The 21,546-nt window shown below is 41.2% G+C and overlaps 1 protein-coding gene and 1 long non-coding RNA gene across 5 annotated transcripts in view; one reads left to right on the top strand and one right to left on the bottom strand.

Moving 5' to 3' along the window:
- The window catches only part of SFT2D2 (SFT2 domain containing 2), an 842,470-nt gene that overhangs the window by 362,482 nt on the left and 458,442 nt on the right, over window positions 1-21,546 (top strand). The gene's annotated exons all lie outside the window — the stretch shown is intronic.
- Window positions 1,399-21,118, bottom strand: LOC309649498. 4 transcript variants are annotated; one of them, XR_014257156.1, is made up of 4 exons: window positions 12,995-21,118; window positions 11,287-11,494; window positions 9,029-9,303; window positions 1,399-8,353 (listed from the first exon to the last, which is right to left on the bottom strand). It is a non-coding gene; the product is annotated as an uncharacterized lncRNA (long non-coding RNA). The 4 variants fall into 4 exon arrangements; XR_014257155.1 differs by having other exon boundaries at window positions 9,029-11,494; XR_014257157.1 differs by lacking the exon at window positions 11,287-11,494.

Raw genomic sequence — 21,546 nt, 5'->3', positions numbered from 1 at the left:
ATGGGTATTGAAATCAGCAAGAACTATAGCAGAAGACAGAGAGAGACAAGCGCTGGGTGTGAACATTTTCAAGTACTGAAGGTTGGGATTCTTTAATTCTGGAGAGGACTGCAACAAAGGGAGGTATCTGTTAGTATTGTCTCATGATCTTATCTTCAGAGTCTCTGTGTAGGGAAAAATAGAGGTGAGGGAGAAATGGTGGTTTGGAAGCAGCAATAAAATGCAAGAAGGATGCTTAATCTGTCTCCAGACCAGCTGCATTTGTAGTGCAGCAGACAAAACGGCCATCGTGTGCCTGGTGCAGAGCAGGTAATCCAAGAATGTCAGTTACTTTTTCATAGTCAGCAACAGAGGTTTTCAAAACCTACATGTCTTACTTTTTAAATTCATTGTTATTTGGCTTAAAGTCTGTAGTGGCTTGGAATTTGCAGTACTCTAACTTCAATTTTAAGGCATATTAATGTTTTGGTTTGTCTTAAATGGTCCTAAAAGTTTTTTGGGACACAGTGAAAGACATACACACACCCTCAAGAATACTCAAAAAACAACTGAAAATGTCACTGTCCCTCAGAGTTACACATTTTGGAGGTAAAATGGTGGCTGAAGTTAGTTCCCTCTCTGTGGTTATGAACTTGTATTTTCTCTGTGTGAAATTATATAATTGTTAGAGGGATTAAAAACCCATGAATAAGGCTCTTTTTTCTGTATCTGCTAGTACTCAGGCATCATCAGCTTTTTAGTTCTAATGTAGTCCCAGTAGCATGAATCCTGACTCTTGACCTGTACCTGTTAATGCAGCACCCAAACCCCTTGCAAAGTCCCTTTGACTCCCCAAGAGGTCTCTTACAACTTCCATAAAAGTCCTGCTCCTACCTTGCTGGGGCCTCTGTTGCTGTAGGAGCTCGACTGCCCTTCTAGCCAGTAGAGTTGCTCATCCAGGGTGTTGAGGGGTGTGTTCTGACCTGAGTCCTGTCTCTTGCTTGTCTCTGTCACCCCGTGGTGTAGGTGACTTACCTGGGCCCATGATGCTCTTTGGCTGTAAGAGTGAGAATGTGCACTCCTTCTAGTTATGGGTAATTGGGAATGGGGAGGATCCCGCAAAAGGATTGCTTGGTCCCTGAAGTGTTAAAAAGAGGGTAAACTTGCAGCAGGTTCGTGAAACCCCTTTTCCCCTAGACCTCATACATGCCTATCAGGGTGGCTGAGTTAAGACAGGTTCCAAGCACCAGTTCTCACAAAGAATATGGAAGCCGTGGCTCCCCTCCCATTCAGAGAGTCTAGTCATCACAAAGATCCCCCTCTTTTTTTTCAATTTCAGACTCCGTCCCAGTTTCCTGCAATCTCACTGCAACCCAATTTCAGGGACAGCCTTCTCCCCACAACCTCCAAACAAAGGAGTTTTTGTTTTTTTTTTTAACAATTCCTGCATATACCTCAGTGCCAATGGTGCAGCCACTATAAGTTTGTTCTTTTTTCTCTCAATTCCCATCTTTACCCCTTTTCCAGGCTCCTTGGCATTTTCTTGAATCACTGGATGCAAGTACATGCTCAGAGGGAGGGGCGCTGTCACGTCCAAAAATGAGGTACACTTGTAGACATCCCATTTTGCCTCTGTTCTATCAGATCAGATGATAGATCTTGATCTAAGCACAAACCCACGATCAGATAAAAAAAAAATTATAGTACTAGTATAGGGACCTTCGCAGAGAATGGGTTGAACATAGGACCATTCCATTTTCTATCACTGTTGATTCAACTGGGCTATAGTCAATGTATTCCATCTGATATAAACCACAACGTTTTTTTTTCAATGTTTGCCTCATTTATCATACCCCCAGTCAGTTCTGTATATCCCAATACTCACAGTTATTAGATGGTTTTAAAGTATTTTTTTCTCTCAGGCACTTACAATTTCATTCCTCCCCCCCCCCAAACATAAAAGGTAAAATGTATGATACTAATAATAAACATAGAGAACACAAAAAAGTAAAAAGGAGAAAACAAAAATCTACAATCTTACCATCCATAGATAATCATGGAGTTGTTACTATTTCTATCTTGCTTTCCACTCCGCCCCTATGATTTTTTAAAAAATTGTGATTATATATAATTTTGTGCCTTGCTCTGAGAATATAAATGCCATAACCAAAGATTTCTTTAAGATCTTATTGTTGATTAATTTGATTGAAAGCAATAAACAAGATAAAGTAAAATTACAGTACAACTAATACAAAGTATCCACTACTACTGGTATTTTTTGAAGTAATTCTGGAAGGTTCTTTCAGAGACTTACCCCTTCTTAGTCTACATCCTCATCTCCAGCCACAAGGAAAAGGAAAACAATAAAACAGAAAATGTAGGTTGACATTTTCAATTTCTGTCCTGCCTCGGTATAATGGGAGCTTTCCACCTTCACTTCCAGTGAGTAAGTGACCAGTTGCTATGATTGGAAGATTCCTTTATGACCCTGAGATATTGAGGAAAGGGACAAATCACAAATGCCACTCAGTAATTCCAATTTTAGTGAGATTTTTATCTCCACCCAGGAGATGTCTGAAAATGATCTATGGGTGATTTGAACTGAGCTGGCCAACTCCTATTTCAAAAGAATTGAAAAAGGGGATTTATGATGACACTGTCTGCCTATTTTCCAGACCAATGTTCACAGTATGTTACTGAGAGCAGGTTGGTCCTGCTGCTATTTCATGCCACTGGCAGGCCCTTGCATTCCACAAGGCAGAATCACTTCATGTTGGAAATTAGCTCACCAACTTGGTTTTGGCAAGGAAGACAGACACATAAATCTGATGTAGTAAAGAATACAGTAATGTGAACTTTTCTTAAAAACAAAGAATATATATTTATTTTTGAAAATGTATGATTATATACCCATAGCCAACTGGTTATACTAATAAAGACAATCTGCATGCTGATTTCTGGAATGCACGTTGTCCCACCACCCTTTTTCATTTTGTCTGCTCTAACACCTCCTCTTTTATGCTTACAATGGGAACAGACCTATCAAATTAAGCACCACAGGGAAAATTGTTCATCTGGTTCATGAGGATCTGAGGCAGATGGTAAGTTAACCATCTGACAGGCAATGCTGGCTGCTCTTCTGAGATTTATAGTCCAGTTTTACAGTTCAAATTGGATTAGGTAAAGTTTGCATTGAATTTACTTTGGCAATAGGGAAGTGTCCAGACCCCTGTTGCTCTGTTTGTGACTTGAGGTCCTCCACTCCACAACCTCACCTTGCAAGTCGACCCCTGATAAGTCAAATGCACAACTGGACTGATGATGGACCCCAGAGACAAGTGTCCCCCCTGCTCCCTTCCCAAGCCAGCAGCATGCACATTTGGTGAGTTTGTCATTTTCAGGATTGTCACAGAGACACAAATAACAAGTATACATCTCAGTCTACAAACGTAAGTATGCAAGGAACCTAGCTTTCTTTATTTTCCAAGTTGTTTTCCAAATCTCTACTCAATGGTAATTTCAAGCCTCATTTCACTAGGATCAGGCAATGCATTCTCAATCAATTTGGAGTCTCTTCTTCCCACTGCCATTACCATCCTGGGGTTAAGTTTAATTTCAAGAGATGTGAATAAAGACAGAGCACTGGGGCAAGGGCCCATCCAGTCCTTGGCTCACACAACATCCACTGTTCCATGCAGTCGCCATTGGGACATCCCTCAATTGCATCCATGTTACTCTCTCCTCTACTTCTGAGCTATGGGATTATACTGCTGCTTTTGTGCCCCACTGTGGGTCCCAGAATTTCTGCTAGGGGCCTAAGCTCTGTCTCCACAATTTGGTCCTTCTCAGAAGAGCCATCCTCCTGCTCATCTCAGCAGTCAAGACCTAGTTCAAGCTCACTTCCTATAAGAGACCTCTCCTTGTGACTCCAAAGCTCATTTCACCTCTTTTCCCTTTGAGGATCCAATAGCACGCATCTAGCACTTGTCATGCAGAGATTGTCTTGTTTAGCTTTTCATGAGTGTTTGTAGAACTTTTTAGGGATGGGCTCCATCACCTTTACCTTCTGATCTGCATTAATATGTCTTTCTCAAATAAATTAGTACTCCATCTTGCAGCTAAGAAGTCTACAAACTCATGTAGAAGGGTGAGGAGGGGAAGCACAGGTAATGGAGAGAAAATGCAGATGCCTATGGTAGGTTATGAAGATTATGCACCAAGTCAAAAACATGCCGTGTATATACTTTATCTTTTGCAGTACACTATAATTCACAGGCAACCTCTTTGTATTAATGATTTTTTTATCTCTACCAGCATACAGCCCAATTGATAGATATATCTGCTATATGCTGACTCTATTCCAAGTACAATGAAGAAATAAAAAGGGAATTAAAAATTAAATAAAAATTCCCACCAAAACAAAATTTCTTCTCAAGATGTTGATTGGGAAACAACATACACAGAAACTGAAACCAAGTGAAACCCTGCGGGGCCTTCCTGGTGACATACATCACCCCCTCTCTTCCGTGATCTCTGCCTCTTGTTTGTAGAAAAGCTTTAGCCTCTGAGGTCTTTCCTGAGTTCCAAAGAACAAATTTAATCAGAGAAGTGAGAAAAATGCAGAAACAAAGAAAAACTATCAAGCAAGACAAAATAATAATAGTTTAGCCATAAAACAAAGTCAAGAACCTTTAGCTCCTCCTCAAAGGCTATAGATAATATTCTGAGTCATATCCTTGAGTTGTTGGGTGGATTTTAAAACCTCACCAGGTGGAAGAAGTTAACTACATGCTGACCATAAGCATACAGACCCCAGACAGGTTGGAACCAGAAGATTGATGATGTTGACTCCCAATATACCACCCGGTTACTTACGAACAACCAATCAGAAGAATGTCCATGAGCCAATCATGTACCCCATGACCCTCTCCCTCATACTGTCTTTAAAAACCCTTCCCTGAAAGCCATTGGGAAGTGTGGGTAATTTGAGCATTAGCTGCCCATTCTCCTTGATTGACCCCATGTTGCAATGAACACTGTACTTTTCTTCACCGCAGCTCAGTGTCAGAAGATTGGCTTTAATGTGAGAGGGCAAGCAGACCCAAGTTTGGTTTGGTAACAAAATGACTAATAGATTAGCTCAAATAATGAATTCCTCTATCACCTATTTATTAGTAACTCTCAGCAAATTCAGTTCAGTTCAATCAGGGTTTGTTTAATTTCCACAAATTGCTGCTGTATGACATAGAGCAGGGGACATAGAGAAAAATAAGATGTGATTATAGGGTTACATTTGATATGACTGCTTGGAATTTCCTAGCAGGTGGGCTTGTTATACAGACATAGATAGAAACACAGATATACAAGAAACTATTATTTTCTTAAATACAATAATCGTTTTTCAAAGAGGTACCCTAGGACTCCAACTTACTCCTAGTTGGAAAAGGGAAAAATACAGGGTATGATGGTTTCAGGTAGAAAGAAAGTGAGCTGCAACCTTTCAAGCCAGGAAGCTCATCAAAAAAATCAAAACATACATTATATTAGTTTCAGGTGTGCTAATATAATGTTGTATGTCAATTATACCTCAATTTAAAAAAAAAACAAACTTCTCAAAAACCAAAAACAAAACAGATGCTATTCTTCTTGGGTAGTTGACTAAGGACCAATTCTATGCAAATTTTTGTATACAGACCTTTATTGAAATCCAAGAGCTGCTGCTATTTGGATAGGTCTTGCATAGAGTACATATAAATATTATTATCTAAGTGGAGACATTTTTGAAAGTAAAAGGGAGCACTACTATTATTAATTACTCTGTGGCAACAGGAGGCATAAACCTGGAGTATGGCTACCCTAGTCTTGCAGACTGACAGTCAAAGTGAATAAAAAGAATTTAAGAGCAAACTAAAACATAAAGAGACAACACAGACTCCGGAAACCTCTTCTGAATAGAATATCAAGCCACATCTGACTCAGAAATAGATTCTCCTCTTATTTGCAGTAAGAGTGAAACAGTCTCCCCAGAATAATGCCACAAACTTTTCTGCCACTTCCAGAGTTCACCTTTTGCAAATTTCCTGAACTGGGGCTTTACTGTTCTCAGATCTGGAGTTATTACAATGTTTATTTGTCTTCGGGCTTGCGGGAAAAGAACTAAACAAAGATGGTGAATCTTAAATGTCAAGAAGATCATATTATTTCAGTGTGTTTGCATGGGACATTGAATTTGTGAGCAATGCTGAGTATTGAATGTATACTTAATAAATTTCCCTATAGGCTATTTTAATAACATTCATGTTATTCCTTTTATAAAGTAGTACACATATACTTATTATAGATCATTTTAAAACTACAAGAAAAATATACAGAAGAAAATTGAATCACCTGTAAACCCAACACCTAGAGAGAAAACATTTTGGTATATTTCTATTTGTGTATTCCAGATAGTTGAGATTATTCCATATAGGTCATTTCTTCTTCCCTTTTCCACCTACTGTTTGACCACTTTAACTTAATTGTTGTGCAATATTCAATAATGATGTCACTTAATGTTTATTGATACTGCTATAGAGCATATAATTTTACCCATGTCACAGTCTTATGAGGTAAGTGATTTTATTAACCCATTTTGAAGATGAAGAAATTGGGCAAATGTGGGTTAGGGAACTTGCTCAAGGTTTCACCAGAATTAAGTGCAGAATCAGGCTTGAACCAAGTCTGAGTGATCCCAGAGCTCAGCTGCTAACCAGTAGGCTGTGTCCATCAGGTGTTGGTTATGAAAACAGAAAAACAGAAGGTTTTTTTCAGTATGAAGGGATTTAATACAGGGAATGTAAGGCTCATACAACCTTGCATACACCTCCCATTGGGAGAGAGCAACAGTCAGGAAGGCCCTAGATCTAGAAATACAGTAGTGATGCCACTATTGTTAATCTCAGCTTCCAGGAGCACTTGAGAGCTGCTGGCAAAAGCCCACATCAGTCATTTGCTGATGCCCACACATGCCTAGAGCTTCTGCCAGAAACAATGGCCCATCCTTTTCTCCTGCCTTGTAAACCTTGGAAAGTGCCACGCCTGGTGATATCCACAAACACCTGCTGCCAAGGAAATCTGTGACATATAGTTTCCAGGCTTTCAGTACCTGTGGTGAAGGGGAAAGCTTAGAATGACAGGGAAGATACGGAGATGCATAGGTGATATCAAATCCACAGGTTACGAGACAGACCAGACTTTACTTAATTTTCCCCATCATGGTACATTTATGTTAATGCCTTGGCCTATGACTACAAATGAGACAGTGGTAACTCAGATTTCACTGGCTTGTGTCCCCACCTGCATACATGTTAACCACGCACCCCATTTCAGTTCTCTCTGGGAGCTCAACTGAGCTCACAAATGGTCCTCCCTGCTCTTCACTCCTGGCCCCTTGCTCTGCTTACTGCCTGCACAGCCACTGGAGGGCAGCATGTCCCCACCACCGCTGTGGCTGGTGCCTCTCCCCAAGCTAGGTCTCCTCATCCTCCCACAGCTGCAGACCCTCAGGTTACCAAAGCATGCCTCCAGCCCCTCTGTCTTGAACCCAACCAAGGTTGTCCCCCAAGTGATGATGGCTCTGCACTGAGTCCTGCACCTCTTTCCTGAGTACCAGACAGTGTTTTCAAGCCTCTATGTCTCATTTATGGAAACAGCTTCTTCAGCTTGTGTTGAGTAATCCTTTCTCCCTTGTGGTTGAACTGACGCATGGGCCTGGGTTGCAGGGAGACACCTCACTGCCTGCTCCATCACTCACCCTAATCTCTTCCCCTCAGTGTACAAGCCAAACTTCCCTCTCAGAAGCTCTTTCCTCAGTGAAAATCAACGCATGCAGAAGACACCAGCTAACTACCAACTCTGACATTTCACGACTCGTGTATTTATTGTCTGAACCCTTAGGTTCAGAAACTTTCTCCATACCTGGTGCTATGATGAAAATTTTGGACATGGCTCTTTGTCCAGTGTCTTTCCTTAGAGTAGGTTCTTAAAAATGGAATCACTGCTGTGGACTTGAAACAAACAGACTGACAGATATTTCTCCAGCAAAGATGGGTTTATTTGGGATCAGCAGAGAATTTCAATTCGGGGTCTGCAATTATGAGGAGCAATGTGCAAGTCCCTAGCAAGGAAAGGCAAGGAGGATACTTTTATAGGGAGGAAAAGGAAGTTGGGAGTGCTATAGTAGTCCATAACTTTTCATTGGCTGAGTCCTTACAGGAAAGGAAGAGGAGTCTTTCTTCTTCCTGTTGGACTGTGCTATGGTTGCAGGACATGAGAGCTCCCCCTTCTGGTCTCCCAACTTTATTTAACTGAGGTCTCTGTTTATTAACTTTTCACACTGTAGAAAAGAGAATAAACATTTTTAAGGTTGTGATACAAATTGTTAGCAAATTGCTTCCAAAAAATTTTTACCAATTTATACTTCTACCAGCCAGTAACAGGGCTTCTACTTGAACCCTGGCTCACTGCACCTTCCGCTGAATAGTATTTTATCTATCTATCATCTATCTATTTTTCTATCATCTATCTATCTATCTATCTATCTATCTATCTATCTATCTATCATCTATCTATCTATATCTATCTATCATCTATCTATCTATCATCTATCTATCTATCTGTCTCTTATCTATGTAGATATTTGTCCATATACTATATATGTGAAGTATATAATATACTTATATCTATATATCTATGTCTATGTTTATATTTATATAATTTCCCTGAGGCTGCTTTGATCACCATATCAAGTGAATTATGACTCAGTCCTCTCTCTCATATACATCACTGAGACTCTCAAACACCAAACATTCCAAAAATGCAAGGAAAGTAACACCCCCAAGACATTTGTTTAGTCAATGGTAATTGTGACAATTGTAACTGTTGACTGAATGCAAGGTATTCTTCCAGAGGTTGAAGTGGTATATTGCTAAGGAGTAGGTTAAGCTGTGAATGACCAAAAATCCAAAATACAGTGAGTTAAGCTAGATAGATTTTTCCCTCTTTCTCATACCAACAAAATCAGGAGTTAAGCAGGCCATGAATGGTATGAGATCCATTGAACCAGGTTCTATCCATTTTCCATTCCCAAGTTTGTACCCACATTCCATCCAGCAGGAGGAGAAAAGAGAAGTCATGTTTCTTCTTTCCTGAAGACATTTTGCAGAAGTTGTACATATTACTTCTTCCTACAGCTCATTGCCCAGAAGTGAGTCATACAGCCAAGTTCAGCTCCAAGGGAGGGTGAGAAATGCAGTCTTTTTTTTTTTCCATGTGATCATTTTCCAGCTAAAAATCAGAGGAGTTAAATGAAGAACAGATACCGAGGAACAAATACATTCCTGTCTCAGAGGCATATTAAGTATAATATATGATGTTTGTAATTAAATGACTCACAATTTATTTATCTCCTGGAACGTCTATGTTCCTCCTTTACATAGAAAACACAATGCTGTGGATAATAGCCTACTGTTTTTGTTTCCTTTAATTATAGTCTGCTTTTCCTTTGACATAGATTATAGTTTTAGAGATATACTTCAAATTTGTTTTGGACTTCAAAAAGCTGTAACTTCTCATGCTTTGCTCTCGTTCCTAGCCCAGCCTCTCTGTCTGGCCATTAACTGATCTGAGAATAAACACTCAAATGCAGCAGGTGAGTTGTGAGCCTGGAAATTTGCTTCATATCCTTTACTTGAAAAAAGAAAAACAAAAATGTACTAAAACATCTGGAAGCAAAGAAAAAAGCTAAGAGAGAAGAAAGACAGCAAGTTTCTGTGATATGCATCTCAAGTTACACTGGATATAGCTTCCATTATCCAAATTAAGAAAACCTAATTTGGACAGGCCAAGGAGCTTTAATGGAAAGAAATATATCAGTAGACTCAGAGCAATTTACAGAGATGGGATTTCATCATGGTACTGTATATATCTTGTGCATCTCATCAAGTGCACAACAGCCCAAAAAAATAGTTTCTTAAATTACTGGTCAAATAAAGACAGTGACACAGATTTTATGGATTAGTGACATTAAATAAAGAACACGGTTAGCTTGAACAATGGATCCCAGAAGTCTTGAGTCTTTTCTTATCACCTACAACCACTTAGCAAATATTTTTTCTGCTGCCTGATTGGTTGGGCTAAATGTCTCTAATTTTGAGTCCATCTTTATTTCCAGCTTTCCTATCCCTCTCCTGAGCCACATATACATGCAGTGTACTCTACTCAAGAAATACTTTCTAAATGAAGCAATTTGCCTATAGTTGATACTCAATTCACATACATATGTTGATTGATGGCTTTTGTCTGAGGATTGTATGTGTTGAAAAAAAAATCTATATACCACTTCACATCTACTAGGATGGCTATAAAACACACACACACACACACACACACACACAACAAAACAGAAAGTAATCAGTGTTGGTGAGAATGTGGAGAAATTGGAACACTCATATATTGCTAGTAAGAATGCATAATGGAGCAACCCCTGTGGAAAACAGTCTGTTGGCTCTTCTAAGAGCTAAATATAGAATTACATCACCCACCAATTGTGCTCTGGAAAAGAACTGAAAACAAGGGCTCAAACAGACACTTGTATACCAGTGTTCATTGCAGCATAATTTATAATAGGTGAAAAATTACAATAGCTCAAGTGTTCAGTAACATTTGAATGGATATACAAAATGTTATGTGTAATACAATGGAATATTATTCAGCCATATAAAGGAATAATATTCTGATACATTCTACAACATGATAAACCTTGAAAACATTAAGCCAGACACAATAGGACAAATATTATATGAGTTCACTTATATGAAATATCTAGAATAGGAAAATTCATAGAGCCAGAAGGTAAAGCAGAGGTCGACAGGGGCTGAGGGGATGCAGGAATGGGGAGTTATTGCTTTAATGGGTACAAAATTTGTTTGGGGTGATGAAAAGTTATGGAAAAAGATAGTGGTAATGATTCTATGATGTTGTGAGTATAATTAATGCCACTGAATTGAACTCCTAAAATGGTTAAAATTACAAATTTTTAATATATATTTTACCACAATTTAAAAAAATCTGTTGCTTTGGTCTTTCACATTAAAATGGTACTACATTTTATAGTTTACAAAAGATTGTCATGATATTTAATCCTCACAGTTCCACGAAGAGGGCAGAATATTTACCATTTCCTGCACCCTTGCCCTACCCCTGCTTCAATGATGATGAACTTGAAGTTTGGAGTGATCATGTGGTAACTTGCAGAGGTAGCTCTCTTACCCAAATCTCTTCAAGTGCTGATCTCCTAGGGATTCAAACTCCGGGAATTCTTCCATGGCTGGTTGATCTTCAGATTCTTCCAAACTGAGTTGTTGCCATAGACTTTTAGCCTCTGGTTATGACTGGCCTCCAGGCCACCCCTAACTTTGAAGATCTGACCCTCTGACTGAATGATTATTAAAGGAGTGTAAATTCGGTCAAAACCTGCCTGGAAAGGGATTTAATTTATACCTTCAGAAGATGCACAGGAAGAAGATGCACAGAAAATCAAATGGAGTGGATCGGATGTTTCCCAAAGCTGGGGCAAAAGTTGGGTTAGCCTGGAAAACTTAAGACAGCCTGGGAGTTGTAGATCAGGGTCTAAATCTTTTAGGGTCATTGAGAGCCCACGTTACTTCATTCGATTCTCACGAGAATGGAGGGAGAAATGGCAGTAGGAATGTTTTCTCCTTTTCACAGTTGAGAGAAGGTTAAGTGCTTGCTCAAGGTCATACAGTCAGAGAGGACTAAGAGGAAAATAGACTCAGGTACCTTAACTTCTAGGTCAGGGCTCTTTCCATTATGCTGCAGCTGGCTGCTTCTAAGACACCCAAAGCCAATGCCCAGAAAATGCCATGTAGAAGACTGCTGTTACTATTCTAAGTTTAAGTTGGGGGAGGGATGCAGTGGGTACAGCCAGAGGTGGAGTGTGGGGATGCCATCCTGCCATCATGGATATGGAGTCTTTTTTATGGCTTATGCCACTCCAGCTGGCATAAACAAGACATAGCTAAAGATTAAATGTCCTGAACAGTATTAAACCATTAGATTTCTTGACACCACCTCCCAGAATTCTGTCCTGTTTACGTTCTCAATCAAGTTTCTGTTTATCAAATTTCTAAAATGTTCATGAGGAGATGTCCTCTTCCTGCCATTGGGCAGGGAACAAATACTCTCTCATATACTCTGGGAAGGAAAACAATTCCTTTCAGTCCAGAGCTCAAGTTGCCAAGAATAAACTGCGTTACCCCACCCCTGTCTTGGGTGACCAATTTGTCCCAGTCTGCCTGGGACTTTTCCAGCTGAAAGTCCCGTGTCCTCCTTTTAACCCAGGACAAACTGGGGTAGTTGGTCATCCTACCATGGCCCTGATTTTCTGCATCACCTCCCCCGTGAATCCAGACCTCTTCCATTCCTATATTTAGGGCTAATTTTTGCAAAGTTGATCCTTCTAGGACAGGGGGTTGTTAATAGAAAATAGAAGTCCCATGAGATAGCCTGGGGCAGAGGGAGAGGGGGCTTTCCATGGATCTCCCAACTTAGGCATGATGGTGTTGATGGGAAGGAGTTCCCTCTTCCTGCTTCTGAAGGTGATGAATCAGATCCTGCAAAATGCTCTGTCCTCACTAGAAAGACATTCTGTGGCTCTATCTACATCTAACCAAGGCAGATGGATTGGTGAACTGAGTTTGATGGCCTTTTGCTCTGTGGGACAAAGAGAGTCCCCGTGAAGCTACAGGACAGATTTTTCTGGGTCCTGGGCTTCCTGGTATGAGACTTGAGAGGCCCCTGGGAGTGGAAGAGAGTGGCTGTGGCTGGCTGGAAATGAGAGATATTGGTGCCACTCACTCCTGCCAGGAGGAAATTAGGACTAACCAATTGCCCCAGGGAAAATTTTTAATGTTTTTAGAATAGAACATTCTAGTAAAGTCAAGCAGGGAGCAATTACCTACGACATCAGTCTACCGTAGTAACTGAGAAGATTCAGAACAAACCAGTTTGTCCTTCATTTCTCTTGGCAAAGTAGGTCTGATGACTTTGGCTGGCTTTACCCGACTCAATGCGGCTGGCAGGTTGTCCCAGCAGATTAGATGAAGCGCTGCGCTAGCCTAGCCGAGAGGTTAAAGCACTTGCTCAGATGCCCCCTTCCCAAGTGTTCCTATTTCCTTAGGACCGAGTTCTCCTTTCAGGCTTAGATCCGGCCGCCTTTCTCTCCTGTCACAGGGTATTTGCTGCAGCTGGATTTGTTGATTTAAGGCGTGACTATTTGACAGCTCCGGGGGCGAGGGGAGGGGAAGGACATCTAGTAGCATTTCAGCTTCACTGTCCTGCCGGGACCTTCGGTAAAGCAGAAGACGGATGCACTGCATGTGTGCGCAGCGATTATGTAAGCTGCAGGGAGCAGCGCGGAGTGGAGAACGGGAAGACAGGCGGGGCAGGGAGATCCGGTGAGGCAGGCCCAGCAGTGCGGATCCCAGCTTGGAAAGCTGCGCGTGGAGGTGCGGCAGGCCTGTACTGCTGCAATGCAGAGACAGCAGCAGGGGCGGAGGAGGGTTTGTGAGCTCCTAGCTGCGGTGCTGGGACGCAAAGCCCTAATTTGGCAATGCTCAGCGGGTAGGGCTGAAGATGGTGGGAAAGCTGCCTTATTGGGGCTTGTTTGTGGCAATAGGTGGGGGTGTGCAGTGAGGGTGGGAGCGAGGAGGCAGAGGGGAGAGGAAAAGGCCAGAGGCCTTTGAGCTGCTTTGCCGGGGGAGGAATTAAAGCAGCAAGATTCTTCCTTATGATCTCAGCCAGACTCCTCCCCATCTTTGACTCTCCTAAACCATGGCCCACAGCTGCCCACCTCAGCACCTAGTAACTAGCAGAAGCTCTGCTGGAGTCATCATGTTTGGAGATACGTGACAGCATCTCAGCTAAGTAGGCAACTCCATGTTGCACCAATCAGGTGGTTGCCATCCCACAATATTTCTTTTGAGTTTATTCTGCACAAGGTACCAGGCAAGACCTTTCAGGGCATATTCCTGCCCTCTGGGTCTTTCAGGATAATTGTAAGAAATAGGTAAGGGCCCAGATAAATAAAGCATACAGCTGAACATGGTACCTCAAACCCTTGAGGAAGATGCAAAGTGCCATATGTTTTTATCCTGTAGGTTCAAATACCTAACACCTTTCCTTCCAACTGATTTTCTGCTTTGAAGGAACAAGATATGGGTTATTTTGTATGATCACAGCAATCTGGTCAGGTTGTCAACAGGACAAAAGCTGTAGGTACATTTCAGCTTCTGTTCAACTTCAATAATTTTCACTCTCTTTTTGTTCTGGTAGAGAAAGCTGGCCTTTAAAATCAGACAGACCTGGGTAGAGATCTTGGCACTGTCATTTACTTGCTTTTTGTTATTGGGCAAGGAACTTCACTGTCAGTTTTCTCATCTGTTAAGTGGGGTTAAATAAAAAGTGGTTAAGAGCACAAGCTCTGAAGTTAAACTGTCTGGGTTTGACTACACAGTCTACTACTTATTAACTGTGATCTTAGGTAAGTCACTGAACCTCCTGGCATCTCAGTTTCTTCATCTGGAAAATGGGGACAATAGTACCTACCTCATGGGGTTGCTGTAATGATTAAATATGTTAATATGTGCATAGAGTTTAAAATAGTGGCTAACAAAGAATAAGTGTTTTATAATAATAATAGTGGCTAATAAAGAATAAGTGTTTTAAAATAATATAATAATTTTATAACAACAATAATTTCATCACAAGGTTGCTGTGAGGTATAGACAACATACATAAAAGTACACGGAAAATAAATCTGAGTACATGTAATTGCCTCCTTCCTTTGCTTATCATGAGTTAGAAAACAACAGAAAAGCCCTTCTGCACTAACACTCTGAACCACATAACTAAGTCTTATATGGGTAGATAATTTTTTCTTCTTTTGCTACTGCTACTCTCCTTCTAAGAAAATGGAAGCTAAAGTTGACATAGGGAGTGATTATTAATATGATACAGTAGGTCTTAACAGTAAACACAGGAGTTTTGCTAAAGTACAATCTTCAAAAAGGTAAAAATCATGACTCATATACAAATACACAATGAATAAATTTCAGACATTTTATTTAACCCATCAATTAATTAGGGAATGAGTAAGATGCTAAAATCTGTTCAGAGGAGAATTTGAAGAACACACACACACAGCATCAGGAATGTTGAAATGAATTCTCTAATAGATACAAAACTGGTTAATAGCCTATAGTGCCATAAAGTATAATACTTGGAGTTAACTTTTTTACAGGATGGAAATCAATCAAATCTCTACCAGACAAAATTCATTTGCATTTCTATAGACGAGAATAATTTGCTTTACTATCAGTTTTCTACAAGTTAACTTCTATTCATACAGATCTGTAAAATGGCCTAGTTTATGAAAACAGATGAAGATACACACCCTATAGAAGCAATTAATCCCCAGAGAGTCTGCTAGCTGATACGCAGATCTTCACTGAAAAAGCACCCAGTAAAGTCCCTAATAATTACAGATAAATCAAAAGATAAAATATCTCTTAAATTGGAAAGAAGGGATATTTATTTGTGAGAACTACTTACACTTTTAAGTTGACTGTATAAATTGAGGTGAATTTATATTTGTGATGTTAGCTCATCAAACACCTTGGGGTTCCTAGGACCAAGACCATCCTCCTTCAAATGTGAGAGTTTAGAGGTGATAGCTGATACTAGGATTGCTAATAGCAGAAGCTGCTTTTGGCCGACAAGCTTCTCAGAGATATTCTGTGGCTTGATGACTCTTCTTCCAGAGTCAATGCAGCCTTGAGAGAGAAGTTAAGCCACAGGTCTCCAAGAGAGTGGGATAGGAAACCCGACGTCGGGGTGGGGAAGGGGAAAAGGGAGGCTCAGGCCTCTTGCGGTTTGATCAATGCTAAGCCACTGGGACACAAAGTAGAATAGCTCTTTTCTCTGACTTCTTGGCTCCTCCAACACTGTCTGCCCAAAGTCCATAAACAATATTTGTATTAACACATTCAGTCTCCACGAAGTAGGAGATTTTTTTCTAACTACTTTGGATATAATCATGGGCTAGTAGAAATGTTGAGAATTGCATGATTCAGACTCCTTGGAAAGTTTTCCCCAGGAACTCAATGCTGAGTGTGCCCTTACTTCCTAGCAGGGAATCAGCTGTATCTCTCAAAGCATGGTCTGGGAGCCCCTAAATTACAATCACTTTGGGTGTTGCCTCCAAACTGCTGGGCATGAAGTCATTTAAACAATCAGTGAGCGAGACTCTTTCCCATCTCCTTTTTTTGGAGGTGAGACCAGCCAGTTTCTCAGAGACACCACTGGGAGGAAGGAAGGTGACAGAGAAATGCCATAGAGTAAATTTCACCTGGTTTGTGCTACTTGGTGATATAGTACATATACCCTAGGGGTTCTCTAACTCCTGTGTTTGGGGAACCAGGGAGAAGTGAAAGAAAACAGTGGAATCAACCAAATCTGATTTATTCATCAGGAGACAAAGAAATGGTTTCTCTTCCTCTTTTCTTTACTCAGGCCACATAATTAAGTCTAATTAATGGAAAGTGGGTGTAGGGGTTGTTCAGAACGTATTTTTAGTTGTCATTACCCAAAGACAGCAATCAACATGCAGATGAGCGTTATCTCTATCTTACCATAGGAGAGGAACATGGATTTTTGGTAATGAAGGGGAAACGGCAAATGGATATTTGTTGTGGCTTCTCCATCCACGGGTGGCCAACTGGGGTGGAGGGGGCAATGGGATGGAGAGCCAGGAGACACATTTTGTGTCCTGAGCTGACGCCACCCTGTATCGACTGCCTGCTTTCTGTCAGGAGAGGCTAAGTGCTGCACTAATGTTCTCTTCTCACACTACTGGAAGAGAGGTGAGGACCAAGGGATCTTATTCCTTCCTTCCTCGCCCCAACCTGAGCAAAGATGAGCCTCTAAGTGGCTTTCCCTGAAGTATGCCAGGCCACTGGGATTTTTAACCAGAAAGGGCATTTCAGGGTATTGCAATTTGGCAGCTTTAGAGATCCACTCTCATTCTGACCTTCAATCTAAATAATTAGCGTCTTCTCATCTAACTAAACGAAGAAGATCTGGGGCAGCATAGGACAGAATTAGAAATAACCCACCAGGAGGTGAGAGCTCAGCCCGAGGAGGACAGCAACTGGCTGTAACCTAAATGGAAGAAAACAAATCAGAGGCAGACAGAAGCCTCCTCAATCTGCACTTGTTGTTTTTCTAAAAAACTGAAAAATGACTCTTTTTTAAAAAATCCTCATTATTTTATTGAAGTATAGTTGATTTACGACGTTATGCCAATCTCTGCTTACAGCAAAGTGACTCAGTTATACACATATAGACATGCTTTTTTTTTTAACATCTTTATTGGAGTATAATTGCTTTACAATGATGTGTTAGTTTCTGCTGTATAACAAAGTGAATCAGCTATACATATACATATATCCCCATATCCCCTCCCTCTTGTGTCTCCCTCCCACCCTCCCCATCCCACCCCTCTAGGTGGTCACAAAGCACCGAGCTGATCTCCCTGTGCTATGTGGCTGCTTCCCACTAGCTATCTATTTTACTTTTGGTAGTGTACATGTGTCCATGCCACTCTCTCACTTTGTCACAGCTTACCCTTCCCCTTCCCCATATCCTCAAGTCCATCCTCTACGTCTGTGTCTTTATTCCTGTCTTGCCCCTAGGTTCTTCAGAACCATGAAAAATGACTCTTAGCAAACTCCTTTAACAAACAAATAAACCTAGGATGAAATTTCCAGTGCACCTCCTTCCCTGACAGGAATAATAAATTAATCCTAGGCTGCAGCAGCTGCTAGGGCATCACTCAGAGCTGTTTCCATCCAGTCCCGGGAGAGCCCCTGAAGTCCCTCCGCCCTGCTTCCATGCCAACTCCACTAAATTTAGCTCTTCTAGCATGTGCACAGTCTATATTTAGTACCTGAAAGTCAGAGTTCAGCTTTCAATTCATCAAGCCATCAGTCATCCCTCCATCCAAGCGACACATAGAGAAAAATCCTTCCAAAAGTAGCACTTGCTCTCTACCAGGGGTGGAAGCCATTCTTAGAATGGGGAATTCACTGAGCCAAAGGGGTTTTCTCCTCACCCAGATGGTGTAAGGAGCTCCTGAGAATGCTAGGCACAGAGCCAGGGTGTGGAGTGTGGCTGCAGAGAGCCAGAGGGCAGGGGGAAGAGGAAGGAAGGAAGGAGAGAATAGCCAGCAGGCCCTGCTGCACTCTTTCTGTCCCCACTGAAATTGCAGGCAACTGGGTGTGGATGTTGACACCACACCCTACCTTAGATGTCACTTCTTGGTGGAAATTTGCCCTGAGACCCCTCAAAGAGCATTAAGAGCCCCTCCTCTGCACACAGTATTTCCTCTGCTATGCTCTACAGCAGCTACCCCATCAAATTATGATGTGCAAATAAATCACCTGGGATGTTGTTAAATTGTGGGTTCCCATTTGGTATATCTGGGGCCTGAGATCTTGCATTTGTAATGAGTTCGCAGGGCAATACTCTGGTAGGACAGCAGTGGGGCTGTTCTGGGGCAAAGGTGATACGAGGCTGGCCAGTGGGTAGCAAATCTAGATGTTGCCTCAGGTGCTGAGCTTATAAGTTCATGGGTGAAGGCATTATAGGAGGGGTGCTGGGAAGGGAGGAAAGTGTCGGGTCTTCTTTTATCCACCCCCACCGAACCACCATTAGCACCGTGGTTGCAGGCCAGTGGCACTGCACCAAAGTAAAGGAGAGATCCTAGAACATGGAAAAGAAGGCCCATGTCTGTGGCTCTGAGCAGCTCCTATTCTCCCACCTGGAGACATCTCATTAGAACAAACAACGCTGCAGGGGTACCTCAATGGGGGGCATCAAAACACAGCTGGGGCTGCTGTGCTGGGGCCTGGGTTTTCCCAGGGGCAGCCCAAAAGATAGACTGTTAACTGCTCTCATAGTATAATCCAACTGGGAGTTGGGAGGAGGTTTCAGGATACTATAAACTAACAACAAAGAGTAGTGAAAGGCAAAATACCCCAGACAATTAAGGAGATTATTTAATTCAGGCTATTGCAATAGGAAGAACATTCATTAATAAATAACGTCTCAAAGAAAAGGACGGAGGGAGACTTGGCATTATAGGGGTGGATAAATGAGAGCCTCGAGGAAGGGTCTTATTTCAGAATATTCAAAATATTGGAGGACAATGTGGTTAATGATTTCAGAACCCAAAAGTTTGGAGGAACAAAAGGATGGAGGAATTTATTAACCTTAGAGTTTTATAGGAACACAGGACTCAGGTAAGTTTCAACCATGTTAGAGTATAAGGTGGTGACTCTAAAGTGTAGTGTGGGGATTGCTGTGGGACAGGGACAGACATGAGTACATCAGAGCTCAGATAAGCAAGAGGTCTCTGTGGACCAGTGTTGGCTGGAAGCAGTGATATTGTGGAGCTGGCTTGAACTGCTCTCAAGAGCTAATTTAAACATACATCGATATTGCAAACTGACTGTTACACAATTGGTAGTTTGAAATTGGCCATGATGGGGTATTTACACCATGAAAATTGGCAAACACTATAAATCAGTGCTTCTCCTCTGTCCACTCATCTAGAGAGCTGGTTGTTACACATTCGTCAGCATCCCATCGCCCAGAAGGCCCTGTGGAGGAGTCAGAATTTGAAATAGATGTTAAAATTTGGGAAAAGAAGTATCTTATATTTCTCCTCCACAAGTCAGTGCCAGAAAATAGAGGGTTAACACTTGTACTCCTTAAACTCCTAAACTAAGTATGCAGAGTTGAAATAGAAATAAATTAAGCATTGTTTTAAGTAAGGGCATATGGTCTGAAAAAGAATTTTTATTTTCATTTTACAATGGGACAGAATTGTCCCAGGAAATTTGTGACATATAGATACAGTACTTGTGTGCCATTCTATTATCCAGAGAATTCTGTTCAACAGATATTTTTTGAGCACGTATAATCTAGTGATTATATTATGAGATCTCTAGTGCCTTCTGAATTGTCAAAGCAAGATTATGTTTCTTATTGTTTAACTCTTGTATATTTTGTGTTTTTATGATTATCTTTTAAAAGTACTACAATTACATCCACCTCCTTTTAAAGGAGAGATTTGATATCCTGCATTATTCAAACATAGCCAACAACATAGCTTGGTATAGGCATGAAGAAAATTCCATGTTGTCATATCAGAGTAGGGTATTCAATGCTTCCAGTGCATTTCCTATTTGAAGGTGGATATACCACTAACCTTATTATCCTTTTACCCTAATCAATTCTTTGGATTCTAGTTCTCTCTCATAAGAAGGATTCATTTGTTCCCCAATTTTTAAAACTACAAACTGTTGAATCAAGTGCGGTCAGAGAAAAGAGCAGGATTATATTAGGACAAACCTATTCCTGCTACAGAAAAAAAACCCTCAAAGTATATATCAAATCCAGAACTCTGCTTTGAAGAAAAAAATAGGAGTTAGCTAGACATAGGAGGTGGGAGGAATTCCAGTAAAAGGAATAGTATTTGGTCATGCCATTGTACTCTAAAGCATTTATTGTTGTCTTAATTGAAACATATATAGGCTTGACATAAGATGAGAGGTGGGATAAAATAAGGAGGGATAAGATCAGAATCAGGCAATAGTCACACCATTTAGGGCTTTGTGGTTTAATCTTACTTGGGAGTTTGAGCTTTACCGTGAAAGCTGTAGGAAACTCTCAAAGGATTGGAATCAGAGCAGTAGAAGCAGTATGGCAATAGGTTGGAGGAAGCAGGATATTGGGGAAGGATGTTAGTCTTTTTTTTTTTTTTTTCTTTAACATCTTTATTGGAGTATAATTGCTTTACAATGGTGTGTTAGTTTCTGCTGTATAACAAAGTGAATTAGCTATACATATACATACATCCCCATATCTCCTCCCTCTTGCCTCTTGTCTCCCTCCCACCCTACCTATCCCACCCCTCCCCGAGGCTGGCAGGATGGTTGGAGATTCTATTCAAGAGATGTTAAGGGGGCTTCCCTGGTGGCGCAGTGGTTGAGAATCTGCCTGCTAATGCAGGGGACACGGGTTCGAGCCCTGGTCTGGGAAGATCCCACATGCCGCGGAGCAACTAGGCCCGTGAGCCACAACTACTGAGCCTGCGCGTCTGGAGCCTGTGCTCCGCAACAAGAGAAGCCACGATAGTGAGAGGCCCGCGCACCGCGATGAAGAGTGGCCCCCGCTTGCCACTACTAGAGAAAGCCCTCGCACAGAAACGAAGACCCAACATAGCAATCAATCAATCAATCAAAAAAAAAAAAAAAAGAGATGTTAAGGAGAAAGCATCTGCAGTCTTGGTGATGTAATTGATTGATTGTAAATGGGGATTGAGAGGGAGAAAAGTATAAAAAGATTCAAAGGTTTCTGTGTCTAAAAACTAAATGGATAGTGTAC

This window comes from Balaenoptera physalus (assembly GCF_965194825.1).
Source record: "Balaenoptera physalus genome assembly, chromosome: 1".
Taxonomy (NCBI): domain Eukaryota; kingdom Metazoa; phylum Chordata; class Mammalia; order Artiodactyla; family Balaenopteridae; genus Balaenoptera; species Balaenoptera physalus.
Note: the sequence above shows the minus strand (reverse complement) of the source record. Positions and strands in the feature narration are given on the sequence as shown.